Source organism: Euprymna scolopes, chromosome 18 (assembly GCF_053919585.1).
Source record: "Euprymna scolopes isolate OS-2025 chromosome 18, ASM5391958v1, whole genome shotgun sequence".
Lineage (NCBI taxonomy): Eukaryota > Metazoa > Mollusca > Cephalopoda > Sepiida > Sepiolidae > Euprymna > Euprymna scolopes.
The window spans coordinates 13,156,529-13,184,413 of NC_136499.1; positions in this window are offsets into that span (position 1 = coordinate 13,156,529).

Genomic DNA, 27,885 nt, shown 5'->3' on the forward strand with positions numbered 1-27,885 from the left:
GTGTGTGTATATATATATATATATATATATATATATATATATGTTGTGTGTGTGTGTTCGCACAATAGTTTAGATCAATCTTGTCAATTTATATTCCAGCGAAAATATTTTCCGTACAAGAAATTCTATCGTTAACGGCAATCACCATGTTATATTGTCGTACATAGTATGAGGCACGTCGCGTTGTAAATATGACAGCCATTTTGTTTTTATCTGAACTGGCTTTTCTCGTCATACTGTTGTTAGTCCTTTCTAAACAGCGTGTCATAAACTGATACTCACCATCATCATCTCCATACTTCTATTCTACATACACACTTTCTTTTTTCTTCTATTTATTTATAGGTATGGGTGGTAAAACCGTTAAAAATGGAATTATATGCAAAAATAATGCTGCGAATAATAAGGGGCGAGACGGAGACGGAAAATATTTTTAAAAAGTAGAATAAAATAGAAGGAGGAGAGGGTGAGAAGAGATGAAAACAAAAAAATGAAGGGACGGCGGAACGAAGAAGAAAATGTATTGGAAATAGAAGAAGAAGGGTAATAAAAATAGGAGGACAAAGCTAACACGCATATGAACTGATTACAAATTAAAAATTTTAAAAATAATAAATAATGTACAACGAGTTTTTCTATTTTGACTGATTTTTAATCCCTTTAAAACTATTTTAACCGGTTAAGGACCCATAAAAAGCGGTCTGTAAAACACCCAATAATCACAAACATCCGGGCGTTTACATACTCATAGTTCGGCCATTGGTGAACACTTATTAAAGTGTCAAGTCTGCACTCGAGGTTACAGGGATGGAGCATTCTCCATTTTACACAGAGCCCGCTCGAGAATACATTTGAAAATTCTCGAAGCGGTCACGATTATTTTACGAAAACCAACTCTGTGTAAGCAAAAAGAACACACCTATAATCTAGAACTTATGGGTGTAGTTTGAGAATGCTTCTCCGTCTCTCCAAACGTCATTTATTTATTTTCACCCCCTCATTCGTTAATTTTGGTCTTTAGACCTCGATATTATTATTATTATTATCTTTTTTTCATCTCTTAAACCCGCTGATGTTACAGTTGAAAACAATCGACCGAAAGATATGTTCGTTAATTTAATTCTTTTTATCCCCCTTTTTCATACGTTTTTCCCCTTTATTCGGTTAAAATAATTTTGAACTGCATACTGGTTTAGGAGATGAGATTTTCAGACTTTGTAGTATTTCTTATCGATTAAACGTCAAAAAAAAATCCTCAATTTCAATAAAGGCATTTCCCCCAGTGCTATTAAAATCCTTCATAAAATTTTGTACCCATAAAAATCTTTATATATATATATATATATATATATATATATATATATATATATATATATATATATATAATTTGTAAACAATTTAAATATCACAAGTATATTTTTAGCACAATCTTATCATTTTATTTGATATATAATAAGTATTACACGTGTTTCGTTGAATGGTATACCAAAGAACTCATCAGTGACCTATAAAAATCCATAAAAGAATTATATATATATATATATATATATATATATATATATATATGCCATAGATGTAACTTTATTTGAACTCAACATTAGACTATTACATACCACTCCTGCTGTCTTTCAATGTATGCATAGGTGTATATTTATATTCTTGTGTGGATATGTGCGTGTGTAAGTGTAGGCAAGATAATGATATTAAGTACGTCGTAAAAATGTTGCGCGCCATCTTTGTTTATTTCTCTTTTGTATTTTTAACTCTTCTCTCAATGGAACCCATTTCAGACGACATATCTCGAAAGATGAAAGTCTTTTCTTGTAAACAAGTTTTAGACTTGATCAATATTTGAGTAACTATCAAAAAACGGAGGATGAATAATTTCGAAATAATTTCATAGCCTCCGTTTCGCCCTCCACCCTATAAGCAAAGAATATATTCTCTAAATAAGCAAGATACCTTTACGTACACTTGTTCCATTTTTTTTTTTTGTATTTCAAATTATTCAAACTTTTGATTTATTTGAAAATTTGCAATATTTCTTTTCATTTCTATCTCCTCGTTTTTGGCTAGACACACACACACACACACACACACACACACAATAAATACCCTTTGGATTCTTCTCATTATTCTTGTAGAATAGATTTGAACCGAAAACTCACCATACTTGTCTGCTATCTTGCAGTATGAAAGCGTTGGACAACAATTTACCAACAGTAAATAAATGTCGCTTTCTTTCGATATGCAAGATGTGTCGCAAAGTAGGGATAATGTAGTCACATGCAATAAATTCTAATTCCAAACGGAAAATACTGACTAAACAATCCTGGGTCGTCTCGTAACGTATTAATATGTTTCGTATATCTTTATTTGGTTAAATTAATGTTTTTCTGTATTACTTGGGCAACACTTAACAAGGTCAAAAACAACTTGAGGATAAAAATCAACGAGATTGTCAGTTGAAAGATGAACAATATTACGCGGAGATTGGAAACCACTAATGGAATGGGTGAAATTAATATTTGTTAACATTAAATATTTAAAGGTAATTTTTTGCAATTGTAGTAAAAGGACCAAATCCTGATGTGAACGTTTGTACCGATTGGGAAGAATCTCAATTTCAACTAATAACAAATTACTTCCGGTCACACCCATGCACACTTTATGAATTTTCGAAATGACGTCATAATCTTGTGACATCATCCAATAATCCACTTTTTTTTGTAATTTGTAACACCTTCTATTATCCGAAGTAATTTGTTATTAGTTGTGACATCAACATTTATGACGTACTCAGACTAGTTCATTAAAACAACGATAAAAAACTTTTCACATTAAATTGAATTGTAAAGTCAGCTGAGAAACAGTCATGTGGCATTCTCTACCAAAGATGAGGTGTTGTTGGAAATAAACTCTTGGAATTTTCGTTTTGCTTTTAGAAGAATAAACTAATGTTCTTTGCAATGGTTGTAAACGAAAGAGTTATTTTTTATTGCAATCGCTACAGAAGTGATTTGATGTAGGAGTTAAAATGATACTTCAAGGTCAAAATCTAACAATAAATGTTAAATTGATAGATTGCAACACAGAAAACAGCAATTCTTCCCACTTTGACAGAAATATTAATTATGAAATGTAAGAATAAAAAGACAAAGTAAGGGAATTAGAATTACGAAGCCGACAAAAGTAAAATGATGGTCAGTTTTCTACTCTTATTTTGTAGAGGCCAACCAATGATTCTTATTCAAACTAGCATAGTAGTCGAAGCCTAACACGGTCAGAGTGCCGACTGTCGGCTAGGAGGTCAAGTTTTGATTCTGGCTTAAAAGCAGTTGCTAGTATAGTTCCACTGAAAATTTTTGATATACCGAAACATTCTTTCTGTGGATAGCTTGATATATATATATATATATATATATATATATATATATATATATATATATATATATATATATATATATATATATTCAAGCACGTCTGATTGAACACGACAGATTTATTCCTTTTTCCAGGGTCCTGGATATGACCTAAAACTATATCCGATGGTGAGGCCCCACCTTGCGGGCCTTGGGGAGTGTGGAGCCACCCTTTAATTGACATTGCTCCCAGGTCCATTCTGACCCGGAGTGGTAGTACCTGTTAGGGTCCCAACTATGGGTTTTGAATAGAATCTGACTTTAAAAAAATATATACTCCATTAAAAATCGTTCCTCCAAATAAATAGATTCGGCATTAAATAACCTGAAAAAGGTTGATATGCCGTAAAACAAAAACAACCAACCAACCTTTTTCCGGATTTTTCTGGATATCTTGTCCATTCGCCGGGCTCTCTTTTTTGTTTATTTCAGTATTTTGTATAGAATGGCGCGCAAAAGTTGTTTTCAGCCATAGTCTTCTCAAACGCTTTCTACCGGTACATCCGATCGTCGTCAGGAGCAATTGTTGTTGTTATCTTTTTCTTTGAGTCTTGGTGTATTTATAGTTTTTATTATTGATTATAAAAGTGAGTGCTGGATAGTTAAGAGCGAATTATTTTTATTTTTCATTCCCATTTTCTTATTTCATCGTTTATTGATATATATATATATATATATATATATATAGTAATTTATAAAATATATATGGCGATTAAGCTACACTGAATATTCGGCGTTTCATCCACTTTAGGATTCGTCAGGCTTATGCGCGAATTCTGTGGTTGTTTATCGTTTTTATATGGTCCTCTTCTGTTGAGGAATTTAGTTAGCCAATCAGCTTTCTAGTATCCATCGCGCCCCTTCCTATCATCCAATGAGCATGCATTTTATCGAACAAAGAATCTGTTTTAAAACTAGGTTAGTGGTTTAAGGCAGACATTATATATATATATATATATATATAAATATACATATTTATATTTATATATATTAAAAAAATGTCTGCCTTAAACCACTAACCTAGTTTTAAAACAGATCCTTTGTGCGATAAAATGCATGCTCATTGGATGATAGGAAGGGGCGCGGTGGAAAGCTGATTGGCTAACTAAATTCCTCAACAGAAGAGGACCATATAAAAACGATAAACAACCACAGAATTCGCGCATAAGCCTGACGAATCCTAGAGTGGATGAAACGCCGAATATTCAGTGTAGCTTAATCGCCATATATGTTTTATAAATTACTAACTTGCTCTACCTACGTATTGAGCACTTTTGAAGTAAATACTTAAAGCTTACGCATAAATCTATACTTTCGTATATTAATTTTATGTGAGTAAATGAAGTAGTTGTATATATATATATATATGTTGGGTTGCGTGTGTGTATGTATATATATATGTGTGTGTGTGTGTGTGTGTGTGTTAATAATGCTAACATATTTGTTGATTTTTGAACAAAAAATGTATGGAACACTAATGTATTTTCTTACATTTGTGAAACTATGTGCATGAGTTTTTTTTATAATCGGAAACGAAAAACCTAAATTGGAATCGACAATTATATTAGAATCGGAAATTAAAACAGAATCGGTAATTTATCGAAATCGGCAAAATTATTGTTACCCTCCTACCATTAAAAGAAATATGAGTTCAAAATGTAGAACAACAACCTTTGTCACACAGAAGTTAAAAGTTTTCGCAGCACTCATCAACTCCAACCGAGGTATCAACTTGTCTGCCAGACACAAACACTACAATGTCACTGCCCTTGGATAACTAACATTCCTCCTGTCTGAAGTTCTTATTCCCTCTGTTAAGCTATTGCACTTCAAAATATTTTTTCACTCTGGAAGTTCAGCTGACACAAACAGAAATGGTACAACCTAGGCCTTGAAACTGATGTAAATCTCTTAATTACACGAATGTGTTTACATACCGATATTTCTTTTGTTTCTTTGAACTACTGTTGTCATCTTGAGTGCTATTTTCCCCATATTTCGGTCGATGTAACATTCAACCCTTTTTTGTGTATCTTGCCGAACTCGAGCATCTTTTTCTCGAACTCGGGAATCTGCATGGAATTTCGAACAGATCCTTTTTTCAATCTGAGGGTAGCATGCTCTCATCCCGTCAGTCATTTGCAATTGTAATTTAAGTTTCGCCTGTACTTAGGTTTGAACCTTCAAACTTCCGGAAGAATATACTTTTACAATTGAGTTTCATCAAGTACTTTAATCACTATGTCAACAAACGGACAACAACATGCTACTTCCACGGATCAAATCAGGCGTCGGGAACTTACGGCCTGCGAGTTGATCCAGCCCGTTAAGGCATTTTGACCGGTTCGCGAGCTTCATTACCAATGACTCTATTTTTAACATGAGGGACAATGTTTTTGAATTCGACAAACTTTACAAGTAACGGTACGAGAACATGCTACTTCCACGGATTAAACGAAGGATTCCGTTAAAAGTTCCGTGCAAAATTACCGAGTTCGAAAAATTCCCACGTTTGACAATATACACATGAAAAGATGGGAGGTTACATCGACCAAATCCTTGTGAAAATAATACTCAAGATGAGAACAGAAATCTAAAGAATCCAAATAATACGAATAATCAATACTCATCTCAAAATGTCGAAAAGGGTTTTCACAAAATGAGCGCTAGAATCTAAAGCAATCTGGCTAAACTGATTTTACTGTTTGTAGTTTCTGCTTTCCATTGAAGCATTTCTGTTTGATTCATATTAGTGCGACAGATTGCTGAAAATCTTTCGTTTAGTGTTTGTTTCACTAAGTGAAAGATTCTTATGGAATATTGAGATAATCTGTTCCACTATGTAACAAAATATCATTGTAACTTTTATTTCTGTTAGAGTCACAAAAACAAAATAAGAGAAGCGAAACTCGATACGATGGTATAATTTAAGGAGAATAGAAAGTGGATCTTCCTTTTTTATTCTTCTTTTATTTTGTTCTTCAGTTCATTTCTACATATTTTTATATGCGCACTTTTATTGATAGTACACACATGAAACTCTAGTCTTTTTTTTTCAAAATAATCTCCTCTGGCTGCACTTGTACCATTCCAACAACTTCTTGAAGACCCCATGGGAGTCCTCTTGTGTGAGCATGTCAATGACCCTTGTCAAAGCCTCTTTCATCTCCTCAATTGCCTCATAACGACAGGCTTTAACATTTTTCTTGAGCGTAGGGAATAACCAAAAGTCACAGAGAACAGCGTCTGGGCGATAGGGAGGGTGAGGAACTGTTCTGATGCTCACCTTAGTCAAATATTCTGTGATGAGAATGGAGTTGAAGGCTGGTGTATTGTCCTAGTGGAAATGCCACTGACCAGATTTCAATAGTGATGACCTTTTTCGACGGGATCTTTTCTTGAACTTCCTTCAAACCTCAACATAATATTTCTTGTTGACTGTATGTCTGGTGGAAACCTAGATAGATACGCACTAGATATGTATAGTAGAGCTGCACTTCTAACACTGTATTTGTAACGTCCCGAAGGTGTTATGAAAGTGATCAGATGAGGATCATCTGGGTGGATTTACGCAGAGTGGTATCCATTTCATGCGTCACAGTTTTTAGGGTATGTTGTGGGACCTGCTCAGCAAGATGGAACGGGCTCTTAACATGGTGTGTTTGCCTAACGGAATGTCGATTTAAGTGCTGCAGGTCCACTGTGCGTCGAGGGGACCCATCCGCCTTGGCTGCCACCATCATTCGTGAGCACCATGTCACAGGAGTGTTTGGGCCAACATTCTCAAGCACACCCAGCCGCACGTCTCTTTCCAAATCATGAAGCACCTGTTCTTGCCAATGAAGAGGCACAATCACAGGCTTGTGCACAGCATGGGGGCGGGCCTCTGGGTCAACATAGAGTCGCAATGGCTCCTCCGGCATCATACGCATAGGACGATGTTCACAAGTGTTGAATGTGGATGAACCGTAGTAGTCCAGCACCCATTGTTTGAGGGCTGGCACACTCTCAGGTCTGTCATCCAGCCCTGGAGGAAGGTCGGTAGGCAACGGTGGGGGCTCTTCCGGCCGCATTAGGCATTAACATGTGGGTTCGTCATTTACTCCAGCCACGGCGGCGTGTGGCTGCCAGGTTGGGATTGAAGGAAAATTAGCCGGAAGAGCACGCAAGGCCGCAATAGCTTCCCTGCACATAAACGCCCTGTTAATTTTGCTTGAGAGGTATGTGAGCTGCTTGGTGCATCTGTCCGATCCTGACATGTCAGTGGTAGAGATTTTGACCACTATACCACCCAGGACACCTAAATCTTCTCTTATAGCCCCTCTCATGGTGAGCCGCACGGGTATGATATCGGAGTCTGAAAAGCCCATATCATATGCATGTTGAATGGGCATAATGCAGCTTTGACAACCTGAGTCTGCGATCATGGAGATGGATGTAGGGAGGAGTCTCTTACCGTTAGTGATGGGGTGGCCTAGAATGGTGTGGTCGTCAGGGCATGGGGTTAATGTGACAGTCATCATAGGGTGGGTCTCTGAAGCACGTGCCACCCACTCACCATCAAATATGTGATGTACAAGGGAAGGATTGCATCCATTAAAAGTTGTGGATGTGCGACAGTCCTCGGTCCCGCACAACTGATCGAAAACAGACTTGGTATATATGTCCTCCGAGTCATCTGACAGATGATGTACCCCAGATATCCTGCCTGGATGGGGCTTGGATGAGCGGTTGGTGGGCTGCTAGCCACGACAAAAACGTGAGGACTTATCACGATGTCCGCACGCACCACATGAGGTACACTTGCTACAAGCGGAACTGTAGTGCCCCCTGACAGAACAATTGGTGCAGGTGAATGTCCAGGCTAGGCATAGCTGTGACCTAGTGTCTCTATCATTTTTTCCTCCATGCGCTTGTCGACAACATGCCCAGCAGGGTGGTCTGCCAGGGGATTTCTTGAGTGTGGGCTTGGTGGAGTGCCCTATAGCCCCAGCCTGGGTGCCAACCGCTGACTGAGTGGCCTTTCCCTGCTTCTTCTGAGCAATAAAGTTGACAGTCTCATCAAGTGTTCGGTCTGTCTTGCTATCACCGAGAAGGTCCGCCATGATGTCCGGGTCTGCGATTCTACGAATCAGATTGTCCTTGATTATCTCATCGTTATAGTCGAATGTGTGATCACAACCAGCAACCTTGCACCTTACTGTATACTGGCACAAGACTGCCTGACAACGAAGGCTGGCCAAGTGTGTCCTTATGCCAGTGCCTGAGGGCTAAGTAATATTGCTCAGCTTGATCCTGTGTACCAGGATGCTATCCTCTTTTACTGCCAGGCGTTTGATGGCTGCCAACAGTTGTGCTTCGGTCATTGTGGCTACATCGTCATGGATGCCATGCATCATAAATGTGCGTAGATCATCGTTTCAACAGTTGAATAGGGCTATGGGGAGCGTGGTGTGTGTGATGGCCATGCCCACTTTATACATGTTCCACTGGCGTGTGAATGAGGACCATTGGTCGGGGTTGCAACCCAGACCAATCCTAGGTGGGTCCAGTTTCAGTTTCTGCTGTAATACTGGCGCTGATGCATGGGCGACTGAGTGTGCGTTGTCTGCATGGATTTTCAAAGCAGTGGTGAGTGCCGCGGCGAACTCCTCCGATAAGTCTTGGGATTCCCAAAGGCAGTCTTGAACTGGACATATGAGCTTCACGATAATCAACCGTTGATGGATGCACGGGTCATAGATGTTAACACCAGTCGAAACGTCACTCCTTCTCCTGACGGCAGCAACGATGATGCATAGATCATAGATAGGTATCTTCCTTTATTCATAACACATCAAAGGATGATCTATGCATCCTGAAACACAAACAGAACAAATACAGTGTTAGAAGTGTAGCACTACTAGACATATCTAGTGCGTATCTATCTACAGTGCATGTAGATTGTGTCTGTACTATCAATAAAGAAATCATTACACGTTTCTGGGTGGATTTTATCTGTCTAGCTTTCTTGGGAGAGCTAGCGCGCTTCTACTATGAATTCAGTCTTCTAGTCTCTGGGTCATAGAAATAGATCCCGTTTTCATCGCAGGTCACCAGAGCGTCAAGAACTGCGGAATCTGAATTGATCAGTCCAACCATCTTCCTGCGGTCATAAAAATGTATTTCTTTCTGATCTTCTCTGAGCACCCTTGGGACACACTTCGCGCAAATCTGCCGCATCTTCAGTTTCTTGCGAATAATTGTGTGTAGAGTTCTCACTCTGAGATAACTGCGCACTTATTTTCTCTATAAACACAAACGGTACTTATCGATGAAATTCTTTATTTCGTCAACTTTGATGTTTTGACTTCTTTACTCCTCCCAAATCTCTCATAATTTCTCAAAGGCTCCCTGCCATCCTTGAATCTCTTATACCACTCAAAAAGTGATGCTCGATTCATGCAAGATGATCGGAAAACAGTCTGAAGCATTTCATACGTTTTTGGTGCATTTTTAAAATTTTTTTAAACCGAATGTTATTTCCTATCGTTCTTCTAATGTGTCACGTCTAGATTGCATTTTTGAAATTCACCAACTGTGAAAATCAGGCTTTAGTAGGATGTATTCAAATTTCTGCTGTAGCTGTTCATTTGAACCTGAAATCCTAAATATTGGTCAATCATGTCATAACATATGTAGCAATAACATACGAATTTTCACGAGTCTAAGACAATTTTAAATGCCTGTACATAAAACGTCTGAAAATTTATTGAAGGTAATTCGTGTGAAATAGTGTTGGGCTTATGAATCCGTTCCATTTAAGGATTCTTGATAAGGTGTAGAAATGTATTAGCAATGTTTATTAAGGCGTAGAAATGTATTAGAAATGTATGTTAAGATGTAGAAATGTATTAGAAATGTTTATTAAGCTAATATATAAGGTGTAGAAATGTGTTAGAAATGTATATTAAGGCGTAGAAGTTTATTAGAAATGTATATTAAGGTGTAGAAATGTATTAGAAATGTTTATTAAGCTAATATATAAGGTGTAGAAATGTGTTAGAAATGTATATTAAGGCGTAGAAGTTTATTAGAAATGTATATTAAGGTGTAGAAATGTATTAGAAATGTTTATTAAGCTAATATATAAGGTGTAGAAATGTGTTAGAAATGTATATTAAGGCGTAGAAGTTTATTAGAAATGTATATTAAGGTGTAGAAATGTATTAGAAATGTTTATTAAGCTAATATATAAGGTGTAGAAATGTGTTAGAAATGTATATTAAGGCGTAGAAGTTTATTAGAAATGTATATTAAGGTGTAGAAATGTATTAGAAATGTTTATTAAGCTAATATATAAGGTGTAGAAATGTGTTAGAAATGTATATTAAGGCGTAGAAGTTTATTAGAAATGTATATTAAGGTGTAGAAATGTATTAGAAATGTTTATTAAGCTAATATATAAGGTGTAGAAATGTGTTAGAAATGTATATTAAGGCGTAGAAATGTATTAGAAATATATATTAAGGTGTAGAAATGTATTAGAAATGTTTATTAAGCTAATATATAAGGTGTAGAAATGTGTTAGAAATGTATATTAAGGCGTAGAAGTTTATTAGAAATGTATATTAAGGTGTAGAAATGTATTAGAAATGTTTATTAAGCTAATATATAAGGTGTAGAAATGTGTTAGAAATGTATATTAAGGCGTAGAAGTTTATTAGAAATGTATATTAAGGTGTAGAAATGTATTAGAAATGTTTATTAAGCTAATATATAAGGTGTAGAAATGTGTTAGAAATGTATATTAAGGCGTAGAAGTTTATTAGAAATGTATATTAAGGTGTAGAAATGTATTAGAAATGTTTATTAAGCTAATATATAAGGTGTAGAAATGTGTTAGAAATGTATATTAAGGCGTAGAAGTTTATTAGAAATGTATATTAAGGTGTAGAAATGTATTAGAAATGTTTATTAAGCTAATATATAAGGTGTAGAAATGTGTTAGAAATGTATATTAAGGCGTAGAAGTTTATTAGAAATGTATATTAAGGTGTGGAAATGTATTAGAAATGTTTATTAAGCTAATATATAAGGTGTAGAAATGTGTTAGAAATGTATATTAAGGCGTAGAAGTTTATTAGAAATGTATATTAAGGTGTAGAAATGTATTAGAAATGTTTATTAAGCTAATATATAAGGTGTAGAAATGTGTTAGAAATGTATATTAAGGCGTAGAAGTTTATTAGAAATGTATATTAAGGTGTAGAAATGTATTAGAAATGTTTATTAAGCTAATATATAAGGTGTAGAAATGTGTTAGAAATGTATATTAAGGCGTAGAAATGTATTAGAAATGTATATTAAGGTGTAGAAATGTATTAGAAATGTTTATTAAGCTAATATATAAGGTGTAGAAATGTGTTAGAAATGTATATTAAGGCGTAGAAATGTATTAGAAATGTATATTAAGGTGTAGAAATGTATTAGAAATGTTTATTAAGCTAATATATAAGGTGTAGAAATGTGTTAGAAATGTATATTAAGGCGTAGAAGTTTATTAGAAATGTATATTAAGGTGTAGAAATGTATTAGAAATGTTTATTAAGCTAATATATAAGGTGTAGAAATGTGTTAGAAATGTATATTAAGGCGTAGAAGTTTATTAGAAATGTATATTAAGGTGTAGAAATGTATTAGAAATGTTTATTAAGCTAATATATAAGGTGTAGAAATGTGTTAGAAATGTATATTAAGGCGTAGAAGTTTATTAGAAATGTATATTAAGGTGTAGAAATGTATTAGAAATGTTTATTAAGCTAATATATAAGGTGTAGAAATGTGTTAGAAATGTATATTAAGGCGTAGAAGTTTATTAGAAATGTATATTAAGGTGTAGAAATGTATTAGAAATGTTTATTAAGCTAATATATAAGGTGTAGAAATGTGTTAGAAATGTATATTAAGGCGTAGAAATGTATTAGAAATGTATATTAAGGTGTAGAAATGTATTAGAAATGTTTATTAAGCTAATATATAAGGTGTAGAAATGTGTTAGAAATGTATATTAAGGCGTAGAAGTTTATTAGAAATGTATATTAAGGTGTAGAAATGTATTAGAAATGTTTATTAAGCTAATATATAAGGTGTAGAAATGTGTTAGAAATGTATATTAAGATGTAGAAATGTATTAGAAATGTATATTAAGATGTAGAAATGTATTAGCAATGTATATTAAGGTGTAGAAATGTATTAGAAATGTTTATTAAGCTAATATATAAGGTGTAGAAATGTGTTAGAAATGTATATTAAGATGTAGAAATGTATTACAAATGTATATTAAGGTGTAGAAATGTATTAGAAATGTATATTAAGCTAATATATAAGGTGTAGAAATGTATTAGAAATGTTTATTAAATGTATTTAATTGACCTCACCCTTTCCTCTTCTCTACAACATCTCTCACGTAGACGTGGTGTTGCTAGTCTCAGTCTCTTCTATGAATAATATTATGACATGTTCTGCAAATGTAAATTTTAAAATAACATATATAAGCGGGTGTGTACGTGTACATGCGTGTGTGTCACTATAGTCAAGAAGAAGATTATTTATATCTATGGATGTGCATGCATGTACGCGCGTGCGTGTGTGTACGTGTATAAACGTGTAAGCAAATGGCGGGAAAAGAGAGTAACATATATGCGTTTGTTTATATTTGTATGCATCTGCACGTGGGTGTTTGCTAATCGAGACAAAATGATAGCAAATACAGGTGCGTATGTATTACGTGTGCATTGCGTATGTGTACGTATATTTTTGGCACGAGTGAGGGGATATAACGAAAGAATTTTAAGTGACGAATATTGCGTCATCGCTAAAATATTTGAAATTCATTTCATCGGGTGATGTCCGCACGTTAAACTCTGACCTTGAAAAATAAAGTTTGACAAAGTTTTTTTTTTTGTCTTCGTTCTCCACAATTTTATATGACACATTTAAAAAAGGAAATGGATTGTTATTCGTGCACGTGTTGGTACTTTTGTGTCGAAGCAAAATATCTTTGCACTTCTGTGATATGGTGCGTTGCCCTTCTACAGGGCGTTCATTTTAGAGGCAGCGAACTTTAAATTAACAACTCTATTTTCATTAATTGAATATTTGGCAAGTACCGGTTATTTTGAGTCCCGCTTGATTTGGCAATTCATTATAAAATGACTGAGACCAAAGCAGCGTTTGCAAATTGTAAACGATACGATCAATTTATTAAGAGAAACATCGGATGAACGAATGCTTTCAGAAAATTGTCCTGTCAACTGGCCACCTCTTTCGGACGATTTAACTCCATTAGATTATTTTCCTTGAAGATATGTAAAGTTTCAAGTTTATGCTGATAAACCAGACACAATAGATCACTAGGGAGACAATATCCGACGGGTATTGCCTAAATACAGGTTAGTTTAATGCGAAAAGTTTGTAAAAAAATAGATCACTAGATAACAAAATATACACGCGATAAATATTCACAAAATTGCATTTACATTATATACACAAAAACAAAAACAATCTTTGAAACAAATCACATATTTGTCTAAAAAATATTTTTCTTTTGTTTATTTTAATCTTAAGTCCGCTGCATCTACAAAAACACCCAATGCATCGAAAGAAAATGTAATTGTTGTCTTTTTGGCTGAGAGCAAAGTGTTGTATATGTTTTCATAAAAACTTCATATTTTCTATTTTTGGTTTATAAAACTATTCTAGACTTCGACAATCTTAATTATTCATTCTAATACAGATATTAGAAACAAACAAAAGTGCACTTCAGTTGTTACAACATACAACATGGTATTTATTAAGACACCCCTCCCACCTGTATTTTCCATTGAGCACAATACACGTTGGTAACCTTTTATAGACTGTAATCCTTTGGCGCACAGCTCAAACTGCACCGGAAAAATGGCAGACTGGATTTGTTTCTTAAGCCAAAAATGCTACAGAATAGATGTCAGCGGCTGAAGAGAGTCTGGTAAAGAAAACTAATTGAAACCGACGGTAGCAATGTTGTTTTAATCTTTTGTGGTGCAGATAAAAATAAATGGTAGTCTCTTATTTTTGAATTTGTGCATACTGCTGGGGTTCTTTCCAGTTAACCTCATGCACCCCACAAACATAAACACGCACACATATATATACGCGGAAAATTCTACGTAGCTTAATTGTTATATATATTTTTATAACTTAATATATTTATTTTCTCTCTCTTATTTATATATATATATATATATATATATATATATATATATATATAATGTAAAAAAATTAAAGATTCTTGAAGCGTCGTACATTAGAACTCTTCAACCTAATATAAATGACATTGCATTTCAAAAAAGCAGTAACGTTCTGAAATGTCTTGCGTAGTCCGTGTTGGACGGACTTCGTACATGGTGTCTACGAACTTGCTGGGGATATAAAAACAAAAGCAAAATATGATGAAAGTAAAAATAAAATAGATAAACCCCATAATTCATTATACCATACCTGTTCACACTGAAACACTTATCACAATATTCTGTGGATCTATATTAAAAAACCTTCTTAAACTTTGTGACATATTTCCATTCGATGCAGGTCAGGCGCGAACGAACACCCCATAATTTTATCATACCATATTTCTTCAAACTGAAACATAACTATCAAAGTATACTTACGCAGATAGATATGAAAAGTCTTTATTAAAGTTTGTGCCTATTTCCATTCTATGAAGACCAGGCGCGAACGCAGACCCCACAATTTTATCATACTCTCCTTATTTAAGTTAAAACATAGTAATCAAAGTATTCTTATGTACATCTATATAAAAAAAAAACACTAGTAAACGTTTTTTTATTAATTTTCAAATTTATTTCCATACTTTGGGGACCAGGCGCGTATGCAGACCCCACAATTGTAATGAATCATCATTATGCCAGATCAAATATACTCATTCCTGTGTGTCGATACATCTTCTGTGATTATACGTGATCAGTTTTCTATAATAGTCAACCATATAGGAGCCTATTCGTGACCAGGCATACACACAGACTTTCAGCTTTATATTATGCTAGCATAAGTACTCGTCGTTGACTGGGTTCAAAAACAACCTACAGAAAATGGGTTGTGATTGATGAAAGTGTGATAGGTTATAAAAAGGAGGGCGTTGTAAAGAGATAGGTTTTGATACTCAAAAAGTTTACCCTAAGTAAAATATGATGAAAATAAAGATAATTTTCGCGAAAATATATTTTTTTATATCAACTTTGTTTCCCTTCGTAGCCAAGAGTGACAAAATATATAATAATATGAATATACAAGAAATAATTGTTACCATAGTCAATAAAAGTTAGTTTTATGATAGAAAAGTTCAATGGTTTGTATTTTTAAGTAGTCTGTAAAAAAAAAAAAAATTAATTCACGAACCGGTTAAAAAAAAATGGCAGCGACTTTGAAATGGAGAGCCCCGTTTTCAATTTGAAGGAGGGACACTTGAGCATTCTGTCCTAACAATTTAAGAGAGTTCCGTCAACGTAAGGAATATTTATAAACATATTTTAATGTTTTCCGTTATTTTGTGCTTGAGGAATATTCTATTATGGCATGTGTAGTTTATATAAAATTTCATTAAAGTAGTTATCGCCTCAAATTTCGTTTTAATTTCTGTTCGCTGAAATTATTTCAAGTAAAGAGCATTAAAAACTATTTCAAAACAAAAAAACATGAACTGAACTTTTATTGACTATGGTAACAGTTATTTCTTGGATATTTATTTTTCCGGGTAGTCGTTTGTTGGTTTTCTGCTAAACACTTTTACTAAAAAATATCGACGAAATATCGAAAAACAAAGAAACAAAAACAGTTTTGAAAAATAATGAAGCTTTACTTACTTTAGTAAAATAATCCAAAACAGCAAAATGGGATATTAAAATGTAAACACGTAATTAGTTTAGTTTTTTAAAGCAAAGAATCGATATAAATATGAATAAAAAGAAAATGACGGCCTTTTCGTTTCAGTTTTACAGAATTGAACGGTGTAGTATTGTAGAGTTCTATTTACGTTCGATATGTAGACGATGTACTAATTCTTGTCAATAACGCAGGGGAAATAGAATATTTAAACTTTTTGACTCTCCACCTCTCTGACTCTAGCTCCATATCACAACATTTGAAGGGAAATGGCTGCCAACATTCGGAATTTCGAAGGATTATGGTAGAAAATACAAGAGTATTGTAGAGTGAGAGAAATGTAAATAGGCTAAGAATACTCGACGCATTGTACATTAAAACAAAGAAGCCTCAAATAAATAATATTAATTATGAGTGCAGTCGGAACGTTTTGAAATGTTTGGGATAAATGTTTGAAAATGTATACATGTGTTTGTATATATAAATGTGTTTAATATATGTAAAAGTCCGCCCATCTAACTTGTAAAAAATCGCCACGTGACTAGGAAAAAATGTATATATAAGTAAATTAAAAAAACAATCTCTACATTTATTTCTACAATATGCCTGAGGATGATAGAATTACTTCTGTCGAAAGCGCTCGCGATTATGAATCCAACATATACAATTGCGAGAAGAACACAAAAAGGACTATTCTGAGATTGGAGAAGATAAGGAAAATTGTAAAACAGAATAATTCCGTGCTATTCAATAATATTTGTTTATATATATATATATATATATATATATATATATATATATATATATATATATATATTATAAGCTCTATTTCCTTTTAGGTTTTATTGAGCTTTTTATATCTGGATGAGTTTATTTTACTTGTAAATATTAACTCTTTAATATTTATAACATATTTTAAGTTTACCATTTCGATTACCTTAGTAAGTAAACTTATTGTAACTTTTATTTTTATATATATATATATATATATATATATATATATATATATATATATATATACGTAAATTGAATAAAATCACAACCTACATGAATAGAAATTCACTTATTTTGGCGTTAAGCTCTTACAGCTGTTTCGTGAAAGGATGGACAATTACCTCTCGTCCATAGAATTGTAAATCTTCCATCCAGTCACTCCTCAGAGACGCTTACAACTATTCCCAACAAGTTTTTCAATCCGTTGTGAACACGTTTATTTCTCTCTCTCTCTCTCTCTCTCTCTCTCTCTCTCTCTCTCTATATATATATATATATATATATATATATATATATATATATATATTATAAAGCTGAACGTCTGTGTGCGTGTGTGTGCGGCATAATCACGTTGACACACCGGTTCTCGTCCGATCACCGAAGTTAAACAACGTCGAGCCTGGTTAGTACCGTATGAGCGACCATTTGGAAAATCCAGGCGCTGTATATGTTTCCAGTTGTCCTGTACACACTTCCCTGGCCACTGGTATTAAAAACAATGTCAACTAAGCAGAGGTGTGTTTGGAGACTGCGCACCTCTTGTCACAAAAATATCAGGCGCTGGCATCCCTTCGTGCGTGTCAATAATCTGTCAAAGACTGAAGGAGCCCCTTTATATATATATATATATATATATATATATATATATATATATATATATACACCCACACACACACACAGAGAGAGAGAGAGAGAGAGAGAGAGAGAGAGAGATGAGAGATTAGTAACCCCCCCAGCGTTGCTAAGTCGTAAGTATGATATTTCAATTCCAGCATATTTCTTATTTGTTATTAGACAGCAAATTCTCTATCAATAATCATATTGTACCATATATATATATATATATATATATATATATATATATATATATATATATATATATATATATATATATATATATATATATTAGTAATGGTTTCAAACGTTAAAACTAAAAAAAAATGACTCTGGTGTCAGAAGCTGCAATCGAATCAAAATATTCAGCGCTCCAAAATTTAGCGTTGGTAAGAGTTTCAGCCTTAAAGGCTAGAATTTAAGTGACTTCAGGCTAAAAATGTATATGTGCGCCTACACTGATGTTAGTCAATTTCCCTTTACCAAGTTTAGCTGTTTTTGTCTCCAAGTCTCCACTAACCAGCTATTTTCACACATCAATAACCAAATGAAAAGGGTTGCTACTCTATATATCAAATTTAAACGGTGTAGACCAAATATTCAGAGAGGAGTTTGGTAGAGACTTTTTGTAGACACACTAACAATATATATAACCATTTTCGTGTGCTAACACGTTTTCACCCTAAATTCTACGCGATTATGCAAAATGTTCGTACTATACTTAATAATGAAATGAAACCAATGATCTAATAAGAAACCATAAGAAAATGAATAAGTAATTAACGTTCGTTTTCCAATGGAATATGAAAATTATTTAGTATATATATATTTATAATTCGTTTCCATTAACATATTTTATAATACATCTACATTTAAACATATTAACATTTCATCTACATTAAAAATATTTTTAGTTCATCTACATTATAACATATTCATAAACTGTCTACATTAAATTATATTTAAAGTTCGTCTAAATTAAACCATTTATACTTTATGTACACATTTATAATTCATATATATTAAACATATTTATAATTCATCTACATTAAAACATATTTATACTTCATCTAAATTAAAAGCTATATAATTTGTCTACAGTAAAACATTTTTATTTCATCTACATTAAAGTATGTATAACCATGTACATTAACATTTAAACATATTTATAATTCATTTACATTAAAATATATTTAAAATCTTTCTATATTAAAACATATTTATATTTTATCTAATAATGCATTAAAATATATTTATAATTCATTTAAATTAACACATATTTATAATTAATCTACATAAAACATATTTATAATTCAAATACATTAAAACATATCAACAATTCATCTACATATTTATATTTGTGTACATTAAAACATTTATATTCCATCTACATAAAACGAATTTATAATTTATCTACATAAAAACATTTATAATTCCTCTACTTAAAACATATTAAAAATTCAGTTGCATTAAAACATATCATTGTTCATGTACATTAAATCATGTTTAACACTTGTCTACATTGAAACATGAGTATAATTCGTCTACATTTAAACGTATTTATAATTCGTCTACGCACAAACATATTTATAATTCGTCTACATCAAAATATATTTACAATTTGTTAATATTAAAATATATGTATCGTTCGCCTACATTAAAATATATTCTTCATTTGTCTACATAAAAGTATTTTTATCATTCGTCTACATTAAAAAATATTTATAATTCATCTACATTAACATATATAAATATAATTAGTCTACATTAGGATATGTTTATGATACGCTTACATTAAAATATATTTATCATTCGTCTATGTTAACATATAGTTATAAATCGTCCGCATTAAAACATATTATAATTCGTCTATACTAGAATGGATTTATAATTCGTCTACATTAAAATATATTTATCCTTTTCCACTTTATTTTATATTCTTTTTAAATTGTTTTCATTGAAAGTTTTCTTATTATTCTTTATCATATGTTTACTCCGAAACTAGGTATGTTTCCACTTGGAAGTAAGGATTTACTATTTAGGATCATGACATGCGATGGAGAACCTTATGTGTATTTGATATTCCCTGCAAACTTCCCCCTTCGAAGGAAGCCAATATAGCTAGTCCAGGGATAATACTAAATCTTTATTGTCATCAGTTAATACAATTAAACTCCCATAGTTTTTTTGCATTACTCAGCTTATAATCATTCGCACATAATGAACTCTTCTTCTCGAATGGTTGTTGGCCTTGATAAGTGATTACTTAATATTAAAAAGAATATAAAATAAAGTGGAAAATTCGAAGAGAAAATTAAACATATATAAAAGAGAGTCGATAAAGACGGAGTTTTGTGAAAAAAAAGTTCGGTAGGTGGCGCTGAACGTATGGCGATCTTTTTTATCCTACTCCACTTAAAAAATCCACTCATCAAGATAATAAGGAAAACAAGAAATAAATGCAAAAAGAAAAAGTGAGGAAAAATATCCTACGTCTTCTCATTTTTTGTCTTTCGTTTCGTCTCGTAAATTGGCGCCTAATCAGGCCATACCAGGTCACAAGTCAATCACTCAACACGAGCAGCAGATAACGTCATCCAGTCCCCTCTCCCGATCTCGATACGTTCAAAATTATTCCCCACCTCGCCCACCATTTAATGCCCCTATTCGTCCGACACTGAGAGGCGGAGGCATTTCTCACAACGACTGACATATCTCAGTGCTGAGAATTTGTGCATTCTATTTTCTTATTTTTTTTTTTTTAATTTTAAAAAAGAAAACACCATGTCTCCTTCTACAGAAGCTTTGGGCACTTAGCCTGATAGAAGTCAGTATTTATATGCCTCCCCACGAGGACAAATGAACACAAGGTGTGTTTATAATGTCGAGAATATTACGATCAGGAAATCAAAGCATGGTGTATGAGACAAAAGTTGAAAACAGAGCAGACACAACACTTTAATTCTACTCCGAAAACCACGAAGTAATTTTACTAACTACTTAAAATCAATATATTTTTGCGAGGACATTGCTATCTTTCTATCTATCTATCTATCTATCTATCTATCTATCTATCTATCTATCTGTCTGTCTATCTACCTATCTATCTATTTATTTATAGAATCGTTTTAACCCACAAATTGCTAGTAGATTCAATTTATAAAATATAATTTACTATTACTAATATTTTCAGACTTATATTTTAGATAAAATGTTCTTTTCGATAATTCATCTCTCATTGCATTGAAACTCTGTTCCGTCTGCCTGCTTCCCTCCGGACTACAACTTGGATGTCTTCAAGTCTAATGTTAACAAATTCCTAATGAATCGCCCCCTTAAGTAAACACTCCATCAAATCTCCACAGTAACGTAATGTACTTGCAATAACCCTTATCCCTGAGTGGCTTCCGGGCCTTGATAAGTGGTGATCACTGTGTAAAAAAAAAGAAAAAAAAACGATAGTTACGATGGTTACACAACCACTACCCTATTCTACCGTCTCAGCATGCATAATGTAAATTCTAGTTCAATTTACTCACATCTAAGAAAAAAAAAACTGCCCTGTCCGATTTAAGTCTAATCGTAGTTAGTAACAAAAACATACCCCATGGAACAAATTTAAAAAGTTAAAAATAATTGAAACCATCTACATAAAAATCTAAACACCTAGAATCAACAATATCGCCTATAAAAACCGTAACAACATTTTAAATTTTTTTCTCATAAACACCATCCTTATGCCATGTTACTCAAATTCTTATTTCATTATACTCAGCCCAGCATTCGTTTTCCTCTCATCCGAAGATAAATAGACGTTGAATCGAAAACGTTTGTGCAATTTATGGAATATATAAATGTACTGTTTGTAAAAAATAAAATCAAATTATCATGGCTTTTAAAATTCTTTAAAAATGTGTTCATTTTAGTAGTCTTTATTCTTTACCTCCTATTCCTTTGTGGTTTCATTTCTCAAAATAATGCCTTTTCTAAACTTATAATTTTTTACAACCTTATGGCTGTGTATTAAAAAATTCAAAATATTTGTAATATTTTAAATCGCGTAGTTCATAAAGTAAATGCGGTATTTTGGTAACTGCTGAAGTAAAAGTTGATAAAATCATGATAGGAACAATGAAGTGGATTAGAATTGCGGATCCGTGGCATAGTGGATTAAATACTTGATAAAATCTAGTTGTAAGGTAATTTCGTTGGCCTTCTTTCTATCCAGTCGTGACTGATGGAACGAGAGCATGCTACCCGCGTGAATTAAATAAAGGGTCGCGTTTGAAATTTCGCGCAGATTCCTCAGTTCGAACAAAAGATTCCAGAGTTCAACAAGATACACCTGTCGAAGCTTATATCGCCCGAAACGTCATGAAGGTAACACTTAAGACGGCAAAAATAGTTCGAATGATCTTAATAATGAGTAGAAGTTTTTGAAAGCTAGCAATACAGATATAAGTTTGGTCTTACGCATCGATTAGCAGAATAAAGATACGAAAAATTCATATGGAACGCCTTTGTTTTTTTATTCCTTGTTAGTTTCATCTCCGAAACGTCGATCTAAATAAAAAAAATAAGATAGACAAAGAATGATCACCCTTTTTATTCATTTGTGTTTAGTTTGTTGTAATGCGGCTTATATTCTGTGCTTATTAACAATTCAAAGAAGAAAGCTTTTTCCCCAGAACATCGGCATGCTTCCTGGCTGAAGACAACATTGTAGCTTTCAAATCTAATGTAAACAAATTCCTGTTTTGTCGTCCTCAGAAATAATCAAATTCCACCCAATTTAAATCATTAACAATTACTTCATTACTATCCTACATTTATTAACCCTTATGCTCTAGTGACTTTTGGGCCTTGATAAGTGGTAACCCCAAGTACAAAAAAAGTATCTCTTCTGTATGTAGTAAGTGAATGAAAAATCCTTTCAGACGGAAATAATTTCTAGTTTTGTTCCAATTAAAAGAACATTTTTACCTCCCCCCACATTAAAAAAGAAAACGATTCTTGTGTTTAAATCTCCCTGGTAGTGGGGGGCAGCTAAAGACTCACTTTTAGCACAGAGGTATAATTTATTCAGAAAACAGACTATACAACAAAATAAAAACGACATAGTGTTTAGGAATAATATTTCAGCCCTATTCCAGATACAATATATTACTTATTACAATTTCTCCAAAGATGTTTACGTAGAGGTGTGAAGTGTCATGACTAAGTTGTTTGAATTACAAATGAATCCAGAAGACGTTGTCCACCTCAATAATAGCAATCTAGGAGTTGCTAAAACAGCCTGTCCTGCCTTGACAGAGTACAAAATAGACTTCGTGGTTTAGTGGGGGATGCCCTTTTCTCTATCCTGCAACATCTCTCCCACAGAAGAGACGTTGCGAGCCTGTTTTTATTTTATCGTTATTTCCGTGGCAGGTGCTCGTCTGAGCTCCAATCCCTCGTCCCCCCCTCGCCAATCTTTCACGAGAAACACCCGTCTGGCTGAAACTACTGTCTGTAATCTTCCCCACTCTTTATCTGTGCCTAAATCCAAACGTAGATTCCATAAGCAAAGCTTCTTTCTTAGAACTGCACGTCAGTGGAACTCTCTGCCGCTTGCCTGTTTCCCACCTGACTACAACTTTGACGTCTTCAAGTCCAACATAAACAAACTCCTGACAAACTGTCCCCTTAAGTAAGACACTCTATCAAAACCCCCAATACTAATGATTACTACAATACTATCTCATTGATTACTGTACACGCAATAACCCTTATCCACGAGTGGCCTTCGGGCCTTGATAAGTGGTGACCCCGATGTAAAAAAAATATCTACTTAGTGACAAGCACTATTTATTTTGTCATGCAATATCAATTCCCGACGGACTGACTACTACAAAACAGAATCAATGAATAATTCGTTAGTGGTTTTGCTTTAGGAGCATTAGGATTTGTCAAAAAGAGCTGCTTCACAAACTTGTTTGCTATGAAATATTTAGCAATGCCCCCTCACTGATAATCTACTATCGCGATAACTCTTATCCTTTATTAACTTTTTGTCCTGATAAGCAGCGAATCTTTAATAAAAACACAATTTCAGTAAATACTACATTTATAAAACATAATAGTAAGTTGAGGCTACCGATAGTAGTAGTTTCGCCCAGTTACACTAAATAGTATAACGATGAAGTATTTGATAAATTAAACGTTAAAAACAAGAATGTAAGTCAGTTGTGTGACTGCATATCTCTTCTTGACAACGTAAGGATAGGCCAAAGTCTTATCTAGAACTTACTCCTCTCTAATAGATTCTTCCGACTACTGTTTTTATTTTGAGTATTGTTTACATAACGTTTCAATCGATATACCTTTGCCCTTCTTCAGGTGTATCTTGTTGAATTAGGAATCTGCACGAAATTTCGAACGGAACTCTTTATTTTTACAACGAAGCTTCCGTTTCGTCAATCGTGACTTGGTAAAAGTCCTAAGTCATTCGTAATTTTATTTGTGAATGTTACCCTCATTGAAGATTGAACCTTTAACCTCCAGAAGATGTCCTTGCGTAGTGGATAAATACTTGGTAAATTCTGTTGTAAAGTTACACTCTTTCGACCGAATTATTAGGAAAATAACATTTAAGATGAGAACAGTAGTCCGAAGAATTCAAATCACACGAATAATCAACTCTCATCTAAAAAATTCAGAAAAAAAGTTCTCTTTTGTACGAATATTCCGAAATGATATTATGCAAATGTTGCTCATAAAAAAAAAAAAACTATTTAATTAGTTTGAAATTTTACAAGGGTGGTTAGTGCTATCACACAACATCGGATTTATACATCGCATTTTAGATATATCGGAAGTTAAAATTCCGTCAAAATGTCGATCTTAGTAAAACATTTCAAGGATGAGGTCAAGTAGCGAGTCTCTATAAGTGACACAACAGCTCGACATTGACCTTTTCTTGTGACCTTGCTGTCAGCCTTTGACACAGATGGTATTTATTTCTCTACCGTAGTCACAAATGTAACACAACGGTCGGAAAATTGGAATTGAAAATTCACCGCCCCAGAAGGAGCATTCTGACCAACAAGAAATGCCTAGGCAACCCCGTCGGAATTCTCCGGTAGGCGATTAGCAATAAACTGAGCCCTTCTCAAAGAGAGAACGCAAAGCTTGGAAGTTGGACCTCCTAGAATGGCACCGGACTTGCATTACAACGCCATACACAGGAAATGGGGCATTTTAGAAATCGGTGAGATTGTTTATTTTCGTTCTGAGGGAACAAGTGTCGAGGTGACACAATTATCCCCAAATTAAATTACTTCTGAATTCAACTATGGCGTATAATTTACCCAAGTTTGGTGACGGTTGGTCAAGAGATGTGAACATTTTGCTGTACGGATTCAAACAAAGACAGTGACATAAGAAGAACAAACTTATTTGTTGTAATCGTTTGGTTTGATTCAATTACTTTCTTTTAAGCCATACTAACTCTTTTCCGGCTAGTTGATGCCGAAACCGGTCATTTTGGTAAACCGTTTCTATACTTCAAGTTATTTATATTTTCAAATATTTATTCATCGGTTTTGGTTTAGTTTGTTATTTTGCAGATTAAAATTGTTTTTTTTTTGTTTATATTGACCGAAAATATAACTTCTTTGCGTACGTAATTTTACTAATAAATAACATTTTTAAGAAGTATTTAAATTTGAAAAAAAGTGACGAAAACAAATAGATTGACAATGAAAATAAGAAAAGAAAGAAAGAAAGAAGGGCGATAAGAGCGTCATTTTCTATACCATAAATCTCACCTGTCTGTTTCAATGTATGTATGTATGTATGTATATATGTATGTATAAAACTTTCGACAGAGCCGACGGATTTTCATGAGATCAGTATCATTTTAAAGATAGATCCTTCGGACGACAAATAGCGAAAAATTGGTTTAAAACATTAATTCCTTCACCTGGACATTTTTCTACATGCAGGGGTCGCTTTTTTTTCGCGGTAGTTTCAAAAGTAATCTCCTATTTTCGATTGACTAGCCGTCATTTAAATCTTCATCACTTCCGGTTTGGGGATGGACGCAACAGCAAAGACATCACGTTTCTTTTTCACTTTATTTTCCTCCTTCGCGATACGAGTTCGAGCCTTCCTGCCTACTACTACTTTTTTATTTGCTTAACAAACACTTCCAAAAACCCGGGCAACGCCGGGAACCCAGGCTAGTTACTAAAGAAAGGATAACACTGATTACGTCAGAACTGGTGATTCCAGTAACAGTTATCAGTCAGACCAGACGATATTCTAAAGTAATCAATTCTACTTTTTTTTTTTTTTTTTTTTTTTTCAATACCTACCGGAGGTAGCGAGTGAGATTTATCGCAAATTTATGAGGTTGAGGATCAGGAATTCTGGGGGTAAACGACACACCCAACTTTTTATCGGCCGATTTAACGGGCATTTTTCAGGGATTAAGTCGAAAGCTATTGCTCTTACAACTTGAAACGCGTGTCTCCGGGATGCGGCAGGGAGAATAAAACGACCATTAAAAAATCTATTTTTCTTAAAATAGCACGAAGAATTTACTAAATGCAGGCGGGAAAAACCACGACTTCCATTAACTATTTGTGGACTGAGTGTTCAAAATTATCAATGGGATCCACAATGGACCCATTCTTATGCGCGAGAAAAATACATAATCTATGAATTCAGGATATATTTTTTTGATTGGGAGTCACCATTTATCAAGGCCAGAAGGCCACTCGAGGATAAGAGTTAATGAATGTACGATGATAATGTAGTAATAATTAATGGTGTAAATGTGGTACAATTTGATTATTTATGGCGTCATCTCATAAAAAAAAAACATTTTAAATTGGATTTGAAGGCTACCATGTTCTATTCAACGGGGAAGTAAACTAGCGGAACAGTGTTCTACAGGCAGGCAGTTCTGTCAAATTTTAAAGACATTTACAGACCTTTTGTGATGAAAACCTGTTTTTATATATATTTTAAGTTTTTTATATATGAATTACTGAGCTGTACCCATGTCCGTGTACCAACACTACAGTCGCAAAGAAGGCAAAGAAAAAGAATAGGAACTAACTCTAACGCGCTTGTTATTTGTAGTAACACCATCCTCGTTTGCACCGCCGTGACGTCACCCACCTGATTTAGAACGTTCTCTACGTCTCATACGAGATCTCGTCCGTTACGTTGTCTCGCTGGTGATTGTTCTCTTTAATTTTTATAGTCCTTATTTCCTTACAAGTGACGTCACTTCGCATGCATATTAAATACACGCATCCGTGTTATCTTACAAAACTATACCTGTGTATACTTTAGGCTTTTTTGTGTATTTTGTAAATGGTGTATGTTTGTAAGAAGTGAAAAGCATTAGAAAACATCATTAATTTTGTAATATATTTCTTCTCAATTAAACCAGTAAAATTATATTTACTAACCCTTAAAAATGTGTTATTGATTTGATTTGAGAAACTCTATAAAACAACACCTGGGTACCATAAGCTAGAATTGAAACCAAAACCTTCAACGTTACAACCTAATTTCTGAACCTCTAAGCAACGCCCATAAGCATACAAACAGTTAAAAAAATAAGGATTTTAATCTATTTATGTAAATGTGTACATGCTGACAGGTTTTATTGCCTACTCCTGCCAGGATAAACTGATTTGTCTTCAATTTTGACGCCTTAGGTGCAATCTTTGTCGGTAAAAATCAAAGTAAAAGTGTATTATAGGTCTAAATAGCCTATATATTAAATTTCAAAACTGTGCACCAAATATTCAGAGAGAAGTTTGGTAGAGAGGATTCACACACACACACACACTCAAGGTCATATTAATATTAATATATATATATATATATATATATATATATATATATATATATATATATATATATATATATATAT